This window comes from Tamandua tetradactyla, chromosome 17 (assembly GCF_023851605.1).
Source record: "Tamandua tetradactyla isolate mTamTet1 chromosome 17, mTamTet1.pri, whole genome shotgun sequence".
NCBI classification, from domain to species: Eukaryota; Metazoa; Chordata; class Mammalia; order Pilosa; family Myrmecophagidae; genus Tamandua; species Tamandua tetradactyla.
In genome coordinates this window covers 62,192,161-62,211,526 of record NC_135343.1, presented here as the reverse complement: position 1 = coordinate 62,211,526, position 19,366 = coordinate 62,192,161, and positions in this window count along the sequence as shown.

Here is a 19,366-nt window from a genome sequence, read left to right as displayed (position 1 = left end):
CCTGTTTTAAACTCCCCAAATAGCATGATTCCATGAAAGCCTCTAAAAGAAAGGCATGGCCACCTTTGCACAGGGAGGGTTGAATGGCAGATGGAACTTCCAAGACTCTAAGACCAGCAGAGCCAATCCACTGACCAACATAAATAAGGTGGGCAGCCACACTTCCTCCTTCTTAGATGCCGAGATAGATAGCTGTGGGGATGGGTAAGGAACATTCATGTGTGTTGGAACACAGGCTAAAGAGGTAACATTCTTTAGGCCAAACAAAACACATCTGTGAGCCAAGATTGGCTCTGACCATCAGGCTGTGCCCTCTGCATAGTTTATTTTAAAGACTGTACTCAAATGCCGGTAGGGGGCCTCGCACAGGTAAGAAAAATGAGGGAAATGGGTAAGATATTGGAAGCATTTCTAATACTACTAAACAAACAAACAAAAAGAGTAGCCCAAGCCAGGTGTGTCATAACTAACATTCTGCCTCAGTGTCAGGGCTGCAATAGAGCAGGGTGGGGACTGTAGCCATTTGGAAAATGCATACCCCCATTTTTTAAAAAAATTTTTATTATGGACGTTACAAATATACTTACAAAATAGAGAGAATAGTATAATAAGTCTCTCTGAGCCTATCACTCAGCCCATGAGTCATAGCCAGTTATGGAAGTTCTTGACCCACTTTGTACCTAGCAAGTGGAAGCGACCACTATCCCTCTCCAGCTGAGAGTTGTGCCAGTATATGGGTTCTACACTGCCAGATTTTTATAAGAAACTTTAAATTTGACTTTTACTTGAAACCTCCTGATTTTTATTTGTGGACAATCAACTATAAAAATTCAGATGTCAACTTCCGGAGAAGATGGCGGCTTAGTAAGACGCGCGGGTCTTAGTTCCTCCTCCAGAAAAGCAACTAAAGAAACAGAAACAATACGAAACAGCTCCCGGAGTCACGACAGAGACCAAAAAGACAGCGTACCCCATTCTGGAACAGCTGAACGGGCAGGGAGAATCTGCTGCGGTGAGATACCCGAGGGGCGCACGTTTTCCCGGCCGGGGCAGCTGGCGACTGGGGTCCCCTCCACGCACGTGGCTTCCCGGTCTGACTGGGAACGTTGGATAGCGGGGCCCTCCCGTCACGCTTGGCGTTTCGGGCCAGCTGGGCAATTAGGACCGGCACTCTCCCAAGCCGCGGCGGCCAGCGACCCCCGCCTCCACGCGCGGTTTCCCAGCCGACTGCCGTGCAAACAGACGAGCGCCACGAGCGCCACCTACTGGGCAGTGTTCTAGTTTGCTAGCTGCTGGAATGCAGTATACCAGAAACGGAATGGCTTTTAACAAGGGGAATTTAATGAGTTGCTAGTTTACAGATCTAAGGCCGAGAAAATGTCCCAATTAAAACAAGTCTATAGAAATGTCCAATCAAAGGCATCCGGGGAAAGATACCTTGGTTCAAGAAGGCCGATGAAGTTCAGGGTTTCTCTCTCATCTGGAAAGGCACATGGTGAACGCAGTCAGGGCTCCTCTCTCGGCTGGACAGGCACATGGCGAATATGGTATCATCTGCTAGCTTTGTCTCCTGGCTTCCTGTTTCATGAAGCTCCCCGGGAGGCGTTTTCCTTCTTCATCTCCAAAGGTCGCTGGCTGGTGGACTCTCTGCTTCGTGGTGCTGCAGCATTCTCTGCTCTCTCTGAGTCTCTCATTCTCCAAAATGTTTCCTCTTTTATAGGACTTCAGAAACTAATCAAGACCCACTCAGATGGGTGGAGACATGTCATCCCCTAATCCAGTTTAACAACCGTTCTTAACTAAATCTCATCAACCAGGGAGATGATCCCATCACAGGTTCAAATATACAGTATTGAATAGGGATTATTTTACCTTTAAGAAATGAGACTTATATTAAAACATGGCTTTTCTTAGGGGGCATACTTCCCTTCAAACCAGCACATTCCACCCTCTGGCCCCTAAAAAAGACATGTTTTTCCCAAATACAAAATACATTATTTTCATAACAATATCAGAAATCCTTAAACCTATCAGTAGCAATACAATGAAGTAAAAAATTAGAGACAGTATAAAATCTCATTAAGTCAGTTACAGGCATGGTCTGTCCTAAGGCAAAATTCTCTCCATTTGCTCTGGACCTTTGAAAACTCACAACAAGTTATTTGCTGCCAACATACAAAGGAGGAACATTCATAGGATATATATATACATTTCCATAGGGAGGAAGGAACACAGGGGTCACCGGACCCATACAGTTTCGAAAACCCGCAGGGCAAAGTCCATTAGATTTCAAAGTCTGAGAGTCATTTATCCTCAGGGCTTTAGAAAGTGGCAGTCCCACCCTTTCCAAATGCCTACGCCTGCCTCTCTGAATGCAACCTTGGGGGATATTGGGGAGACCACCTTTCTCTCGGCTCCACCCTCTCCAAGCATTGGGGCCACACCCGGGCTCTCTGCCATCTCCGGGGCACACGCTCAACCCCTCCATGTGGTGGCAGCCAGGCTCTCCCCAAACCCCAAGGAACGTGCTTCACTCTCTCCAAGACCTGAGGCGGCATGACTCTCCCACTGCAACGAGGTGGAAGGCCCATTCTCTGCCTTTGGGGCAAACTCACCCTCTCCACGGGCTTGGGTGGGTCCACTCTCCTGGCCCGAGGCTTCTTGACTTCAGACCTCAGCCTCCACGGTTTTGCCTCTGAAGTTATTTTTCCTCCAATGTGTCCCTTCTCTGAACCCCTCAGTCCAGACTGGCAGCGGCTCTGTTTATACAGGTCCCACAGCACTCTCGTCGGCTTTCTATGCAGTAGCCTTGGATCATGCCCATCAGACATAAGGAGTTTCCATAAATCCTTCCTGGATAACTCCATGTCTGATCCTGACTTTCTCTGAAATGGCTGGCTGGTTCCACATTTGGTTAAATCCACACTCAGGGCACTATACTCTGGAGTCTCCCTTTCTGTAGGCCCAGAATTTTCCAGGACCTCAATTTCTAGTTTCTTTTTACTCAAGAGTTCAGTTCTCAGCTTATCTCTTTCCTTTCGCATTTCACTATAAGCTGTGAGGAGAAACCAGGCTGCACTTTCAACACTTAATTTGGAGATCTCTTCTGCTAAATATACAAGTTCATGGCTTTTACAATCTGCCTTCCAGCCAAAGCCACGAGTCAATTTTGCCAGATTATCTGCCATTTTAAAACAAGGCTCACTTTCCTTCCAGTCTACAATAACATGTGCCTCATTTCTGTCTAGGGCCTCATCAGAGGTATCTTTAGAGTCCACATTTCTCCCAACAGTCTCTCCAAAGCATTCTAGGCCTTCTCTATCAAGCTTTTCACAACTCTTCCTGAATCTTCCCCATATCCATTTAAAAAGCCATTCCAACATGTTTGGTATCTGCAAACCACAGCAGCAGCACCCCACTCTCCGGTACCAAAATCTGTTCTAGTTTGTTAAATGCTGCCAGAATGCAATATACCAGAAATGGAATGGCTTTTCAAAAGGGGAATTTAATGAGTTGCTAGTTTACAGATCTAAGGCCGAGAAAATGTCCCAATTAAAACAAGTCTATAGAAATGTCCAATCAAAGGCATCCGGGGAAAGATACCTTGGTTCAAGAAGGCTGATGAAGTTCAGGGTTTCTCTCTCATCTGGAAAGGCACATGGTGAACGCAGTCAGGGCTCCTCTCTCGGCTGGACAGGCACATGGCGAATATGGTATCATCTGCTAGCTTTGTCTCCTGGCTTCCTGTTTCATGAAGCTCCCCGGGAGGCGTTTTCCTTCTTCATCTCCAAAGGTCGCTGGCTGGTGGACTCTCTGCTTCGTGGTGCTGCAGCATTCTCTGCTCTCTCTGAGTCTCTCATTCTCCAAAATGTTTCCTCTTTTATAGGACTTCAGAAACTAATCAAGACCCACTCAGATGGGTGGAGACATGTCATCCCCTAATCCAGTTTAACAACCGTTCTTAACTAAATCTCATCAACCAGGGAGATGATCCCATCACAGGTTCAAATATACAGTATTGAATAGGGATTATTTTACCTTTAAGAAATGAGACTTATATTAAAACATGGCTTTTCTTAGGGGGCATACTTCCCTTCAAACCAGCACAGGCAGGAAAAGAAAAACAGAGCCCAGAGATTTCACAGAAAAAGCTTTCAACCAGCTGGGTCCCACACCCAGGGAAATCTGATCAAATGCCCAGACACCAGCAGAAAATAATGGATGACGCTCGGAAAATTGAAGATATGGCCCAATCAAAGGAACAAACCAATAGTTCAAATGAGATACAGGAGCTGAGACAACTAATGCTGAATATACGAACAGAAATGGAAAAACTCTTCAAAAACCAAATCAATAAATTGAGGGAGGACATGAAGAAGACATGGGCTGAACAAAAAGAAGAAATAGAAAATCTGAAAAAACAAATCACAGAACTTATGGGAGTGAAGGACAAAGAAGAAAAAGTGGAAAAAACAATGGATACCTACAATGGTAGATCTAAAGAGACAGAAGCTACAATTAGTGAACTGGAGGATGGAACATCTGAATTCCAAAAAGAAACAGAAACTATAGGGAAAAGAATGGAAAAACTTGAGCAGGGGATCAGGGAACTGAATGACAATATGAAGCGCACAAATATACGTGTTGTTGGTGTCCCAGAAGGAGAAGAGAAGGGAAAAGGAGGAGAAAAACTAATGGAAGAAATTATCACTGAAAATTTCCCAACTCTTATGAAAGACCTAAATATACAGATCCAAGAAGTGCAGCGCACCCCAAAGAGAATAGACCCAAATAGGCGTTCTCCAAGACACTTACTAGTTAGAATGTCAGAGGTCAAAGAGAAAGAGAGGATCTTGAAAGCAGCAAGAGAAAAACAATCTGTCACATACAAGGGAAACCCAATAAGACTATGTGTAGATTTCTCAGCAGAAACCATGGAAGCTAGAAGACAGTGGGATGATATATTGAAATTACTAAAAGAGAAAAACTGCCAACCAAGACTTCTATATCCAGCAAAATTGTCCTTCAAAAATGAGGGAGAAATTAAAACATTTATAGACAAAAAGTCACTGAGAGAATTTGTGACCAAGAGACCAGCTCTGCAAGAAATACTAAAGGGAGCACTAGAGTCAGATACGAAAAGACAGAAGAGAGAGGTATGGAGTAAAGTGTAGAAAGAAGGAAAATCAGATATGATATATATAATACAAAAGCCAAAATGGTAGAGGAAAATATTATCCAAACAGTAATAATACTAAAAGTTAATGGACTGAATTTCCCAATCAAAAGACATAGAATGGCAGAATGGATTACGACCCAGCAATACCACTGCTAGGTATCTACTCAAGGGACTTAAGGGCAAAGACACAGACGGACATTTGCACACCAGTGTTTATAGCAGCATTATCTACAATTGCAAAGAGATGGAAACAGCCAAAATGTTCATCAACAGACGAGTGGCTAAACAAACTGTGGCGTATACCTACGATGGAATATTATGCAGCTTTAAGACAGACTAAACTTATGAAGCATGTAATAACATGGATGGACCTAGAGAACATTATGCTGAGTGAGTCTAGCCCAAAACTAAAGGACAAATACTGTAAGGTCCCACTGATGTGAACCGACATTCGAGAATCAGCTTGGAATATATCATTGGTAACAGAGACAAGCAGGAGTTAGAAACAGGGTAAGATAATGGGTAATTGGAGCTGAAGGGATACAGACTGTGCAACAGGACTAGATACAAAAACTCAAAAATGGACAGCACAATAATACCTGAGTGTAATGTAACTAGGTTGGAACACTGAATGAAGCTGCACCTGAAATATGGTTTTTTGTTTGTTTGTTTGTGTGTTTGTATCTTTTGTTTTTGTTTTTTTCTTTTTCCTTTTTATATATATATATATTTTATTAGTATTATTATTTTAATTCTCTTCTCTATATTAACATTCTATATCTTTTTCTGCTGTTTTGCTAATTCTTTTCCTAAATCGATGCAAATGTACTAAGAAATGATGATCATACATCTATGTGATGATACTGAGAATTACTGAGTGCATTTGTAGAATGGAATGATTTCTAAATGTTGTGTTGATTTCTTTTCTTTTTTTTGATTAATAAAAAAATTAAAAAAAAAATTCAGATGTCAAGACTGTGCTGCCAGTTGATAATGCTTTTTAGTAGTAACATATACCTGGAGAAACTGGTGATGTGGGAGAGGACGTGCGGTCAGACGCTGATTCTGAGCCCCTGAATGCACCAGGGAGCAGAAACCATTGCCCTGTGTGGCCACAGCTGGGCCCAGGATATGGCTCCACGATCGCCCTCCTGAGGCAAGGATTTGTTCCCAGGTTTTACCTCGACACTGAGCTTCTACAGGAAATTCCTTGAAGGAGCTCACAGTCTTTCCTAAAATCAGGGGAGTTCTTAAGAACGAAGGGACCAACAAATGAACAAATAAGAACAGGAGCGCTTTCCTTGTCAAGCTTAAGTCTGGAAATTGCTTCCAATACCATCAAATGAAGGTCTCCAGGTCCATCGAAGTGGCTATTATTTTCCTTGTCCCTTAGGAAAAGATTTTCATATAAAATGCTTCATTATAATTAATTAAAAATTTGAATAATTAATGCATTGTCTTTTCTGGAGTGATATATATATTAATTCATCAAGAATAATGTGATTTGAAGCCACCTCTAGTAAAAAAGAACTGAATAGTATTGATCATTAGATGGTGATGAACAGAAATGTTTAAACATTAAAGATTGGTATCTACTCAAGCATGAGGAATATGTTGGGCAGTTTTTTCAAAAGTGAGACATAATTCATATACCATAAAATTCAGTGTGCAGTTAATTAATTGGCTTTTAGTTATTCACAGATTTGTGCCACCGTCACTGCTATTTGATTCCAGAAAATTTTCATCAACCCCCCCAAAAAACCCTGTAACCGTTATTGGTCTACTCCCAATTTCCTTCCCACACCGGCAACCACAAAGCTGCTTTAATTCTCTATACATATATCTATTCTGGACATTTTACATAAGTGGGATCATACAATACCAGGCCATTTGTGACTGGCTTCTTTCACTGAGCACATTTTCATGTATGTCGCAGCATGAATCAGTATGTCATTAGTTTTTATGGCTGAATAATATTCCATTGGGTGGATGTACCATATTTGTTTATCCATTCATCAGTTGAGGGACATTTCAGTTATTCCCACTTTCGGGTTATTATGAATAATTCTATGGTGAACATTCATATCCTAGCTTTTGTGTGGACATATATTTTCAATCCAATTGAGAATAAACTGAGGAATGGAATTGCTAGGTCAAATGGGAACTGTGTTTAACTTAAAAAAAATTTATTTATTAAACATAACTACATACAAACACAAACATTCTTACCATATGATCACTCCATTCTTGACATACAATCAATATATGTTTAACTTTTTGAGGAACATTTTTCTCCCCATGGGCAGGCACCAGGAATTGAACCCGGGTCTCCGGCATGGCAGGCGAGATCTCTGCCTGCTGAGCCACTGTGGCCAGCCCTTGAGGAACTTTTAAAATGCTTTCGACAATGGTGACATTATATGTTCCCACCAACAATGTATGTGGGTACCAATTTCTCCACACCCTCTTCAAAACTTGTTAGTGTCCCTTTTTTAAAAAAAATATTTTATTAATAGCTATCCTAGTGGTGTGAAGTGGTATCTCGTGGTTTCAACTTGCATTTCCCTAATAACTAATATAATGACGCTGAGCATCTTTTCATGTGGTAATTGATCATTTGCATGTTTTTTTAAAGAGAAATAGCTATTAAAATCCTTTCCTCATTTTCAAATTGGATATTTTTCTTTCCATTATTGAGTTGTAATATTTCTTTACATATTCCAAACACTAGATATTTCCTTTATCATCTATATGATTTGCAAGTATTTTCTCCCATTCATTTTCTTGATGGTGTCTTTTGAGGTGCAAAAGTTTTCACTTCTGATGAAATTTTATCTATTTTTTCTTATGCTTATGCAGCATAACAAAGAAACCGTTGCTTGATCCAAAGTAATGAAGATTTATACCCATGTCTTCTTCCAACACTTTGTTTTTCTTTTCTTTTTTCCTGTTAAAGAAGTTGTGCATTTACAGAACAATCACATAAAGTACAGGATTCCCATGCATCACCCCTAGACCAACACCTTGCATTGATGTGGAACATTTGTTACAATTGATGATAGCATTTTTTTTTATAATTGCACTTTTTTTAACAGTAGTTACCTTTATTACAATCAATGAAAGATTATTAAAATAATACTATCAACTATCATCCATAGTTTACATTAGGTGTATCTGCTCCCACATACCATACATTATTAACAGTAGTAGGGTCATATTCATGAAAGAACATACTTATATCATTAACTATAGTCCATCATCTATAATAGTATTCACGTTCCTATATTTTTATCTTTTAATTTTTACTCTAGTAACATATATGTCCTAAAGGTTCCCCTTTTAACCACATTCGCCTATATAATTTGGTGCTGTTAATTACGGTCACAATATTGTGCTACCATCATGACCATACATTTCCGAAACTTTACAATCAAACTGAATATAAATTCTGTACAGATTAAGCATCAACTCCCCGTTCCCTAACCCATATCTATTCTCTGGTAAACTATAATCTAGATTCTAACTCTATGAATTTATCTTCTATGATAAGTTCATATCAGTGAGATCATGCAACATTTGCCCTTTTGGTTCATTCAGCATAATGTCTTCAAGGCTCATTTCATCCATGGTGTCACATGTATCAGGATTTTAATCCTTTTTATAGCAGAATAATATTTCGTTTTACATACCTACCATATTTTTCTTACCCATCCATTGACTGATGGACACTGGGGTTGCTTTTATCTCTTGGCAATTATGAATAATGCTGCTATGAACATCGGTGTGCAATTGTCTGTTCAAGTCCTTATTTTCAATTCTTCTAGTAGTAAGATTTCTGGGTCATATGGTAGTTCTACACTTAATTTTCTAAGGAACTGCCAAACTGTCTTCCACAGTGATTGCAACATTTTACATTGCCAACAGCAATTAATGAATGTTCCTATTTTTCCACATCCTCTCCGACACTTATAGTTTCTTTTTTTTAATAGTAGCCATTCTAGTGGGTGTAAATGAGATCTCATTGTGGTTTTGATTTTCATTTCCCTAATAGCCAGTGATGTTGAGCATCTTTTCATGTACTTTTTTAGCCAATTGTGTATACTCTTTGGAGAAAAGTCTGTTCAGATCTTTTGCCCATTTCCTAGTTGGATTGTTTGTCTTTTTACTGCTGAGTTATAGGATTTCTTTATACATTCTGTATAGTAAACCCTAATCTGATACGTGGTTTCCAAATATTTTCTCCCACGGAGAAGGTTGTTCTTTCATTTTTGTGACAAAGTCCTTTGAAGCACAAATGCTTTTGCTTTTGAGGAGGTTCCATTTATCCATTTTTTTCTTTCACTGCTTGTGCTTTGGGTATAAAGTCTAAGAAACCATTGTCTAACACAAGATCATGAAGATGTTTCCCTACATATTCTTCTAGGAATTTTATAGCCCTATTTCTTATATTTTCATCTTTGATACATTTTCAGTGAATTTTTGTAAGAGGTAGGGGTCCTCTTTCGTTCTTTTGCGTGTGCATATCCAGTTCTCCCAGTACAATTTGTTGAAGGGGCCATTCCTTCTCAGCTGAGTGGACTTGGCAGTCTTGTCAATAATCAATTGAAGATAGATATGAGTGTTTATTTCTGAACTTTCAATTTGAATCCGTTTGTCAATATATCGGTCCTTGTGTCAGAGCCATGCTGTTTTTTTCTTTCTTTCTTTTTTTGCGTGAGCAGACACCTGGAATTGAACCCCAGGTCTCCGGCATGGCAGGCAAGAATTCTACCTGCTGAGCCAATGTCACACTGCCTGCCATGCTGGCTTTTTTTTTTTTTTTTAAACTCTTTTATTGTATAATATAACATACATACAAAGCAAAGAAAGTATATATGGTACTACCGGGGAAAACCCTGGTACTGTTTCAAACATTAGTTTTCAAAGCACTCTTCAACAAGTAGTTACAGAACAGATCGCAGAGTTTGTCATGGGCTACCATACGATTATCTCAGATTTTTCCTTCTACCTGCTTCAGAATGTTGGAAGCTAGGAAGAATGTATACATATTTTTATCATCACTTTTTTCTTTTTTATGAAGAATAACATATCTACGAAACAATAAATTTCAAAGCACAGCACAACAATTACTGTAGAACAGATTTCAGAGTCTTGTATGGATTACAATTCCACAAATTTAAAATTTTTACTCCTAGCTGCTCTCAGATACTGGAGACTAAAAGAAATATTAATATAATGATTCAGCAATCATGCTCATTTGTTAAATTCTACCTTCTCTATATAGCTCCACCATCACCTTTGATCTTTCTTTCCCATTCTTTAGGGGTATTTGGGCTATGCCCATTCTAAATTTTTCCTGTTGGAGGGGCTGTCAATAATAAGAGATGGAGCTATCTGATGTGCTGAAAAGGCTGGCCCTTCTAGGTTTCAGGATTTATCTGGTCCAGGGACCAATCTGGAGGTTGTAGGTTTCTGGAAAGTTACTTTGGTGCATGGAACCTTTGTAGACTCTTATATATTGCTGTAGTTGTTCTTTAGAATTGACTAGCATGGTTTTGGTTGGGGTTTGGCAAGTTATGATAGGTAGCAATGTCTAACTGAAGTTTGCATAAGAGTAACCTCCAGAGTAGCCTCTCAACTCTATTTGAAGTTTCTCATCCACTGATACTTTATCTGTTACACTCCTTTTCCCCCTTTTGGTTAGAATGGCATTGTTGATTCCATGGTGCCAGCGCCACATTCATCCCTGGGAGTCATCTCCCACACCGCCAGGGAGACTTTCACCCCTGAATGTCATGTCCCATGAAGGGGGAAGAGCAGTGATTTCACTTGCAGAGTTGGGCTTAGAGAGAGAAGACATATCTGAGCAACAAAAAAGGTCCTCTGGAGATGACTCTTAGACACACCTATAGGGTGGCTAAGCTTTTCCACTACATACATAGGCTTCACAAGAGCAAGCCTCAAGATCAAGGGCTTGGCTTATTGATTTGGGTGTCCCTAATGTTTGAAATAGTATCAGGGTTTTCCCCAGTAGTACCATGCTATTTTGACCACTGTGGTTTTGTAACACACTTTAAAGTCAGGAAGTGTGAGTCCTACAACTACATTCTTTTGCAAGATGTTTTTGACTATTCAGGGACCCTTACCCTTCCAAATATATTTGATAACTGGCTTTCCCATTTCTGCGAAGAGGGCTGTTGGGAGTTTTGATTGAGATTGTATTAAATTTGTAGATAAGCTGAATCTGTAGAATTGATATCTTAATGATATTTAGTCTTCCAATCAATGAAAATGGAGTATCCTTCCACTTATGTAGGTCTTCTTTGATTTATTTTAGCAATTTTTTTTTCTTCAATGATTTTTTTTATTGAGCTATAATCATCTAAAGTATACAATCAGTGGTTCACAGTACTATCATAAACCTAAACATGAATCTTTTTTTTTAACTTTTGAAGTAGTTCTTGCAAGAACTGATTTATATTTCTAGTGTTAATCAGTGAGATATGTAGGTATATACAACCACTTTCAATCTTGTTCATCTTCAATATGGTAATATTACTTATAGACCCACTAAAGAACCACCTTCATTTCTGTCTAATCCCTTACACTGGAGTTCAATCTCATTGGCTAACTGTTCTCCCATCTCTAGCTTCTATGTATCTCTAAGTCCTCTGCATTCTGTATTATAAGCCTCTGATTTTACCTTTATCATGGTCATAAAAGTGGAATCATACTGTATCTATCCTTTTGTGTCTGGCTTATTTCCCTCAGCATTATGTCCTCAAGAATCATGCATCTTGTCATGTGCTTCAGGACATTGTTTTGTCTTACTGCTGCATAATATTCTATCATATGTATATACCGCATTTTATTAATCCATTTTGTTGATGGGCATTAGGTTTGTTTCCATTCTTTGGTGATTGTGAATAATGCTGCTATGAACATAGGGGGGCAAATGTCTCTTGGTGTCATTGATTCTGGGTATATACCAAGTAGTGCTATTGCTGGGTCATAGGGCAACTCAATATTTAGTTTCCTGAGGAACTGCCAAACAGTCTTCCATAGTGGCTGCACCATTATACATTCCCACCAGCAGTGCATAAGTTTCCCAATTTCTCTACATCCTCTCCAACGTTTATAGCTTCCTGCTTGTCTAATAGCAACCATTCTTATAAAGGTGAGGTGGTATCTCATTGTAGTCTTGATCTGCATTTGCCTTATAGCCAATGAAAATGAACAGTCTCAGCTATTGGATTACAGTTCAATGTTTCCCTCTAGCTAGCAGTTTTGGTGTTTCCCAAACACCAAAATCTGAAAAGGGATATCACTATTCTGCATAAGAATAACCTCCAGAAAGATCTCTCAACTCTGTTTGTGATCTCTCAGCCACTGAAATTTTGTTTCATTTATCTTCCTGCTTTTGATCACGCAGGCTTTCTCATTTCCATGATGCCAGGCCAGGCTCATCCCCAGGAATCATATCCCACATTATTAGGGAGACTTATACCTCTGGGAGTCATGTGCGTTCACCCACAGAGCTTGATTAGAGAAAGAAGCCATCTGAGCAACAAAATACAGGCATAATTATAAGTAGGCTTAGCTTCTCCTTTCTTTTAGCAATGTTTTGCAGTTGCTTCTGTAGGAGTTATTTACACCCTTGGTTAAATTTATTTCTAGATATTTGATTCTTTTACTTGCTGTTTTTTACTTGTACATGAAAATTTTACCTTGATTTCTGTGATGGCTGGGTTCAGTGTCAACCTGACCAGGTGATGGATGGTGCCCAGTTGTCAGGTCAGGCAAGCACTGGCCTAACTTTTACTGTAAGGATATTTTGTAGCTGGTTGGTAAATCAGAAGGCTGGTTTATTAAGTCATCAGTTAATTGATTGCATCTGTGACTGATTAGATCTATGCTCAACTAAGGGTGTGTATTTCACAAATGAGAGAACACAATCAGTTGGATTTGGATGAATTATTTCAAGACTATTAAAGGAGAAGTGAGAATTTTCACTGTTTCTTCAGCCACCGAACCTCCCCTGTGGAGTTCGTTTAGATCTTTCATCACAGTTGCCAGCCTCGCAGGCTGCCCTATGATTCTTTTGTCTCTATGGTTGCTTAAGACACTTATAAATTTCATATTTACAGATAAGTCCTATTGGTTGTGTTAGAGAACACTGATTAATACAATTTCCTTTTCAGACTGCTCTTTACTGAGTATAGAAACACTACTGGTTTTGTGGTATTGATCTTGTACCCTGCTACTTTGCTAAATTTGTTTATTTGTTCTAATAGCTTTGTTGTCGATTTTTCAGGAAATTCTCTATATAGGCTCAAGTCATCTGCAAATAATGAACATTTCACTTCTTTCTTTCCAATTTGGGTGTCTTTTATTTATTTATTTTGCCTAACTGCTCTTGCTAGAACTTACAGCAAAATGTTGGATAACAATAGTGATGGTGGGCATCCTTGTCTTGTTCCAGGTCCTAGCGAGAAAGCTTTCGGTCTTTTACCATGGAGTATGGTGTCAGCTGTGGGTTTTTCATATATGACCATTACCATGTTGAAGAAGTTTCCTTCTACTCTTATTTTTCTAAGTGTTTTTATTATGGAGAAAGGATGTTGGATTTTTCCAAATGTCTTTTCTGCATCAATGCAGAGATGGTCATGTTTTTTTTTTTTCCTGTGTTTTTTTAATGTGGTGTATTACATTAATCGATTTTCTTATGTTGATGCACCTTTGCATACCTGGGATAAAACCCAGTTGATCATGGTGTATAATTCTTTTAATGAGCTGTTGGGTTCAACTTACAAGTATTTTGTTGATGATTTTTCGCATCTATATTCATAAGAGAAATGGCAATCTTCTTTTCTTGTAGTACCTTTATCTGGCTTTGGTATTAGGATGATGTTGGCCTCAAAGAATGAGTTAAGTAGTGTTCCCTCTTGTTGTTTTTTGTTTTTTCTTGAAAAGTTTGAGCAGGATTTTATTAATTCTTCTTGGACTGATTAGTAGAATTTACCTGTGAAGCCATCTGGGCTTGGTCTTTTATTTGGGGGAGGGGATTTTTGAGGACAGATTCTATCTCTTTGCTTGTTATTGGTTTGCTGAGGTCTTCTGTGTCATCTAGAGTCAGTGTAGGTTGTTTGTGTTTTTACAGGAATTTGGTCATTTCAGCTGGGATATCTAATTTGCTGGTATACAGTTCAGAGTGCCCTCTTTTTAAAAATATTTTTACTGAGATATCTTCACACACCTCTGGATTACAGGCATCACATAGATGTGTGTTCATCACCATGATCATTTAAAACATTTCTATCACTCCAGAAAAAGAAATAAAAAGAGAAAGAACATACATTCATATGCTTACCCTTTCCTCTCATTGACCACTAGAATTGCAATCTACCAAATTTTTGTTTTACCACTCCCCTCCCCACCATGTGCTGGTTGAAAGGAGGTATGTACCCTGGAAAAGCCATGTTTTAATCCTAATCCTATTTTGTAAAGGCAGTGTTTCTTCTAATCCCTATTCAGTACTATATGTTTGAAACTGTAATTAGATCATCTCCCTGGAGATGTGACTTAATCAAGAATGGTTGTTAAGATGGATTAGGTGGAGACATGTCTCCACACATTTGGGTGGGTCTTGATTAGAGTACTGGAATCCTATAAAAGAGAAAACATTTTGATGAATGGGGAAGATTCTGAGAGAGCAGAATGACATAGCCACGAGAAGCAGAGAGTCCACCAGCCAGTGACCTTTGGAGATGAAGAAGGACAATGCCTCCCAGGGAGCTTCATGAAACAGATAAGCCAGGAGAGACAGCTAGCCTTCATCGGCCTTCTTGAACCAAGGTATCTTTCCCTGGATGCCTTAGATTGGACATTTCTATAGACTTGCTGTAATTAGGACATTTCCATGGCCTAAAAACTGTTAACTTGCAACTTATTAAATTCTCCTTTTAAAAACCCATTCCAATCCTGGTATATTGCATTCCAACAGCTAGCAAACTAGAACAGCCCTATTATTTATTTATTTTTTTATATCCTGTTTTTTTTTTTTTTAACTCATCTGTCCATACCCTGGATAAAGGGAGTGTTAACCACAAAATTTTCACAATCGCATGATCACACTGTAAAAGCGATATAGTTATACAATTGTCTTCAAGAATCAAGGCTACTGGAATACATTTTAACAGTTTCAGATACTTTACTTTGGTCATTCCAATGCACCATAAACTAGAAAGAGATATCTATTTAATGCATAAAAATAACCTCCAGAATAACCTCTTAACTCTATTTGAAATCTCTCAGCCACTAGAACTTTATTTTAACTCATTTCTCTCTTCCCCCTTTTGGTCAAGAAGGTGTTCTCAATCCCATGATACTGGGTCCCAGCTTATCCCTAGGAGTCATGTCCCGCTTAGGGGGAAGAGGGCCATGAGTGCACCTGCTGAGTTGGGTTAGAGAGAGAGGCCACATCTGAACAATGAAAGAGTTTCTCCAGGGTTGATTTTTAATCATAAGAAGGCTTAGCTTCTCCTTTGTAGGAATAAGTTTCATAAAGGCCACTGAAGTCTTGGCCTACTGAATTGGTTATCTCCAATACCTCTGAGAATATCAGGAATTCCCCAGGCGGGGAAGTTGAATATTTCTTCCTTTCTTCCCAGCTCCACAAAGGAACCTTGCAAATACTTTTTTATTCTCTGTCCAAGTTACTCTGTGATGTATTGGGGCATCACATTAACCTGTACAAACCAACAAGATCTCATTCCCTATTCAAGCTCCCATGTAATTATGGTGTTCAAATAAGCTGGCCATACAAGTTAAATTAGATAGTGTGCTACTAAAAACATAAATTTTGCATGAAATAAATATCTCTTCCTTTGGTATCACACAGAGGTTGAAGTTTTGAAATATAGACCATATTATCCTTTACCTTGTATTCTGATTTACCTTAGTCCTATCCAGATCAGCTTTGTTCATATCTCTAGTTGAAGTCTGATCACTTGTTCAACTTTATTGACAGTTTCTGCATGAGGTAATGCTGACTTTCAGAATTTCAGATCTCTGATTCTGAGTCTCAGGTGTCACACAGATACTCAAAGTTCCAGGAAATGACCAGGTTATACACAAATAGCTCAGCATCTCAGAATTTAGAAATAACCATTCTAAATAGTAACCAACTCTGGAATAGATGTGACCACCATAACAGCTTGCAGTCTAAGAACCTTTATAATCATCCTTAACTTGATAAGGTAAGCTCTCAATTTCACTTCTCCAAGTTGGTCCATATGAGTGAGGCATGATAATATTTGTCTTTTCATTTCTGTCTTATTTCATTCAGCATACTGTCCTGATTATCTTCTTATGATCCTTTTTATTTCTGTGGAGTCAGTAGTAATTCCCCACTCTCATTTCTTATTCTATTTATTTGCATCTTGTTTTGTCAGTCTAGTTAAGGGTTTATCAATTTTATTGATCTTTTCAGAGAACCAACTTTTGGTTTTGTTAATTTTTTCTACTGTTTTTTTTTTCTCAATTTCATTTGTTTCTCATCTAAACTTAGTTATTTCTTTCCTCCAGCTGCTTTGGGATTAGTTTGCTACTCTTTTACTAGTTCCTTCAAGTGTGCAGTTAGTTCATTTATTTTAGCTCTTTCTTCTTTTTAATGTAAGCATTATGACTCAAATAGTGCATAATTATGCATTATGATGCAGACTTCCCTGCATCACATAAATTTTAACATGTTGCGTTCTTATTTTCATTTGTTTCAAAATGTTTACTGATTTTTCTTGCAATTTAGGAGCTCCATTTAATCAGCATTGCCACATACAACAGCTGTTAAAGAAACTGAAAAAGAGACCAGGCTTCATTTAGAGATGAGAAGGAAGCTGATCTGGTCAGTACTAAGGTAAATCAGAATACAGAGATAGGGAGGACATTGTGTGTCTTTTAGAACTTCATACCGAATAAAACCAAATGAAGAAAGGTTTATGGTGTTCAAAACCTAAATATTCTGTAGCACGTTATCTAACCTGTGTAGACAGATCATTTCAACAACCCAAACTCATGGAGCCCAAAATGGGAATGAGGGCTTGTAAATCTGAATAGCTTAATGTAATGCCCAGATACATCCCAGAGTATATTGAGCAGATATTTAAAAAGTATTGGCAAAGGCTCTTGAGGGATCGGAGAAAAAACATGGAAGCATTAAGCTTTACCACTGGGGAAACACTGATACTGTCTCAAACATTAGGGACTCCCAAGTCAATAGGCCAAGCCCTTGATCTTGAGGCTTACTCTTAGGAAACTTATTTCTGTGGCAGTGAAGCTAAGACTACCTATAGCTATACCTAGGTTACTTCCAGAAAATATCTTTTGTTGTTCTTATGTGGCCTCTTTCTCCCTAAGCCCAATTCTGCAAGGAAAATCATTACCTTGCCCGCTATGTGGAACATGCCATCCAGGGGTGAAGGTCTCCCTGACAACATGGTTCATGACTCCCAGGAATGAGGCTGGACCTGGCATTACGGGATTGATAATATCTTCCTGACCAAAAGGGGGAAAAAAATGTAACAAAATAAGGTCTCAGTGGCTAAGAGAGTTCAAATAGAGTCAAGAGGAGGTTCTGGAGGTTATTCTTAGGCAAACTTCATTAGATATAACTAATTACCGCCCAATCAAAACCATTCCTGTTAACCCTAAAGAACACCTTGGGCTCTAGCTGAGATTCTACAAAAGTTTCATGCACTAAGATTTCTTTCCAGAAATTACAACCTCCGGATGGTTACTAGGACAGATATATCCTGAAACCCAGAAGGGCCAGCCTCTCTAAAAACACCAACTAATTCCATCCACCTATCTTTTATTATCAACACCCCTTTCCAACATGAAAAAGTTGGAATGGAATCACCCAAATACCTCTAAAGATTGGGGAAAGGATCAGGGGAGTAGGTGGAGTTATAATAGAGAAGATAGGATTTAATAAATAAGTATGATTGCTTAATACATGAATGTATTCATATTTCTTTTATTCTCCAGTGTCTTGGAGCAGCAAAAGGGAAAAACCTGAAATTGTGGAGACATAACACATACCATATTCTGAAATCTGTTCGATAACTATTTGTTATAATGTACTTCAAAATTTGTTGCTTTTTTGTATATATGTTATATTTCACACATACATATATACATCCCTGGGAGTCCTGTCCAACGTTGCCAGGGAGATTTATACCTTGGGAGTCATATCCTACACAGGGTGAGGGCAATGAGTTTACCTGCCAAGTTGGCTTAGAGAGAAAGTCCACATCTGAGCAACAAAAGAAGCTTCCAGGGGTGACTCTTAGGCATAATTATCAGTAGGCTTAGCTTCCCCTTAGCAGAAATAAGCTTCATCAGGGTGAGCCCCAAGATTGAGGGCTCAGCCTGTTGAGCTGGTTATCCCACTGCTTGCCAGAATATCAGGAATTCCCCAGATGGGGATGTTGAATATTTCCTCCTTCCTCCCCAGTCCCATAAGGGGACTTTGCAAATACCTTTTTATTCTCTGTCCAAATTACTCTGGGATATATTGAGTTATCACACTAACCTGTACAAACCAACAAGATCTCATGCCCTATTCAAGATTCCATGTAATTATGTTCTGAACAAAAACCTCTGAAATATTCTTTTTTTATTAATTTTTTTAAATACCAAAAAACACCAAACACAAACATTCTTAACTTTTTTCTACTTTTTAAAAAATCTTTTTATTTTATTTTTTCAAATACCAAAAAACGCACAGCAAATGCAAACATTCCTATTTCGATTTTTGATCCTTCTGTTCTACATATATAATCAGTAATTCACAATATCATCACATAGTTGCATATTCATCATCATGATCATTTCTTGAAACATTTTCATCTATTCAGAGAAAGAAATAAAATGAAAGAAAAAAATGTATATATACCATACCCCTTACCCCTCCCTTTCATTGATCACTAGCATTTCAAACTAAATTTATTTTAACATTTGTTCCCTCTATTATTTTTTGTTTGGTTTTTTTTGTTGTTTCTTTATTTTTTTATTAATTAAAAAAATATACAAGAAACACAAACATTCCCAACACATACACTCAGCAATTCACAATATCATCACATAGTTGCATATTCATCATCATGATCATTTCCCAGAACATTAGCA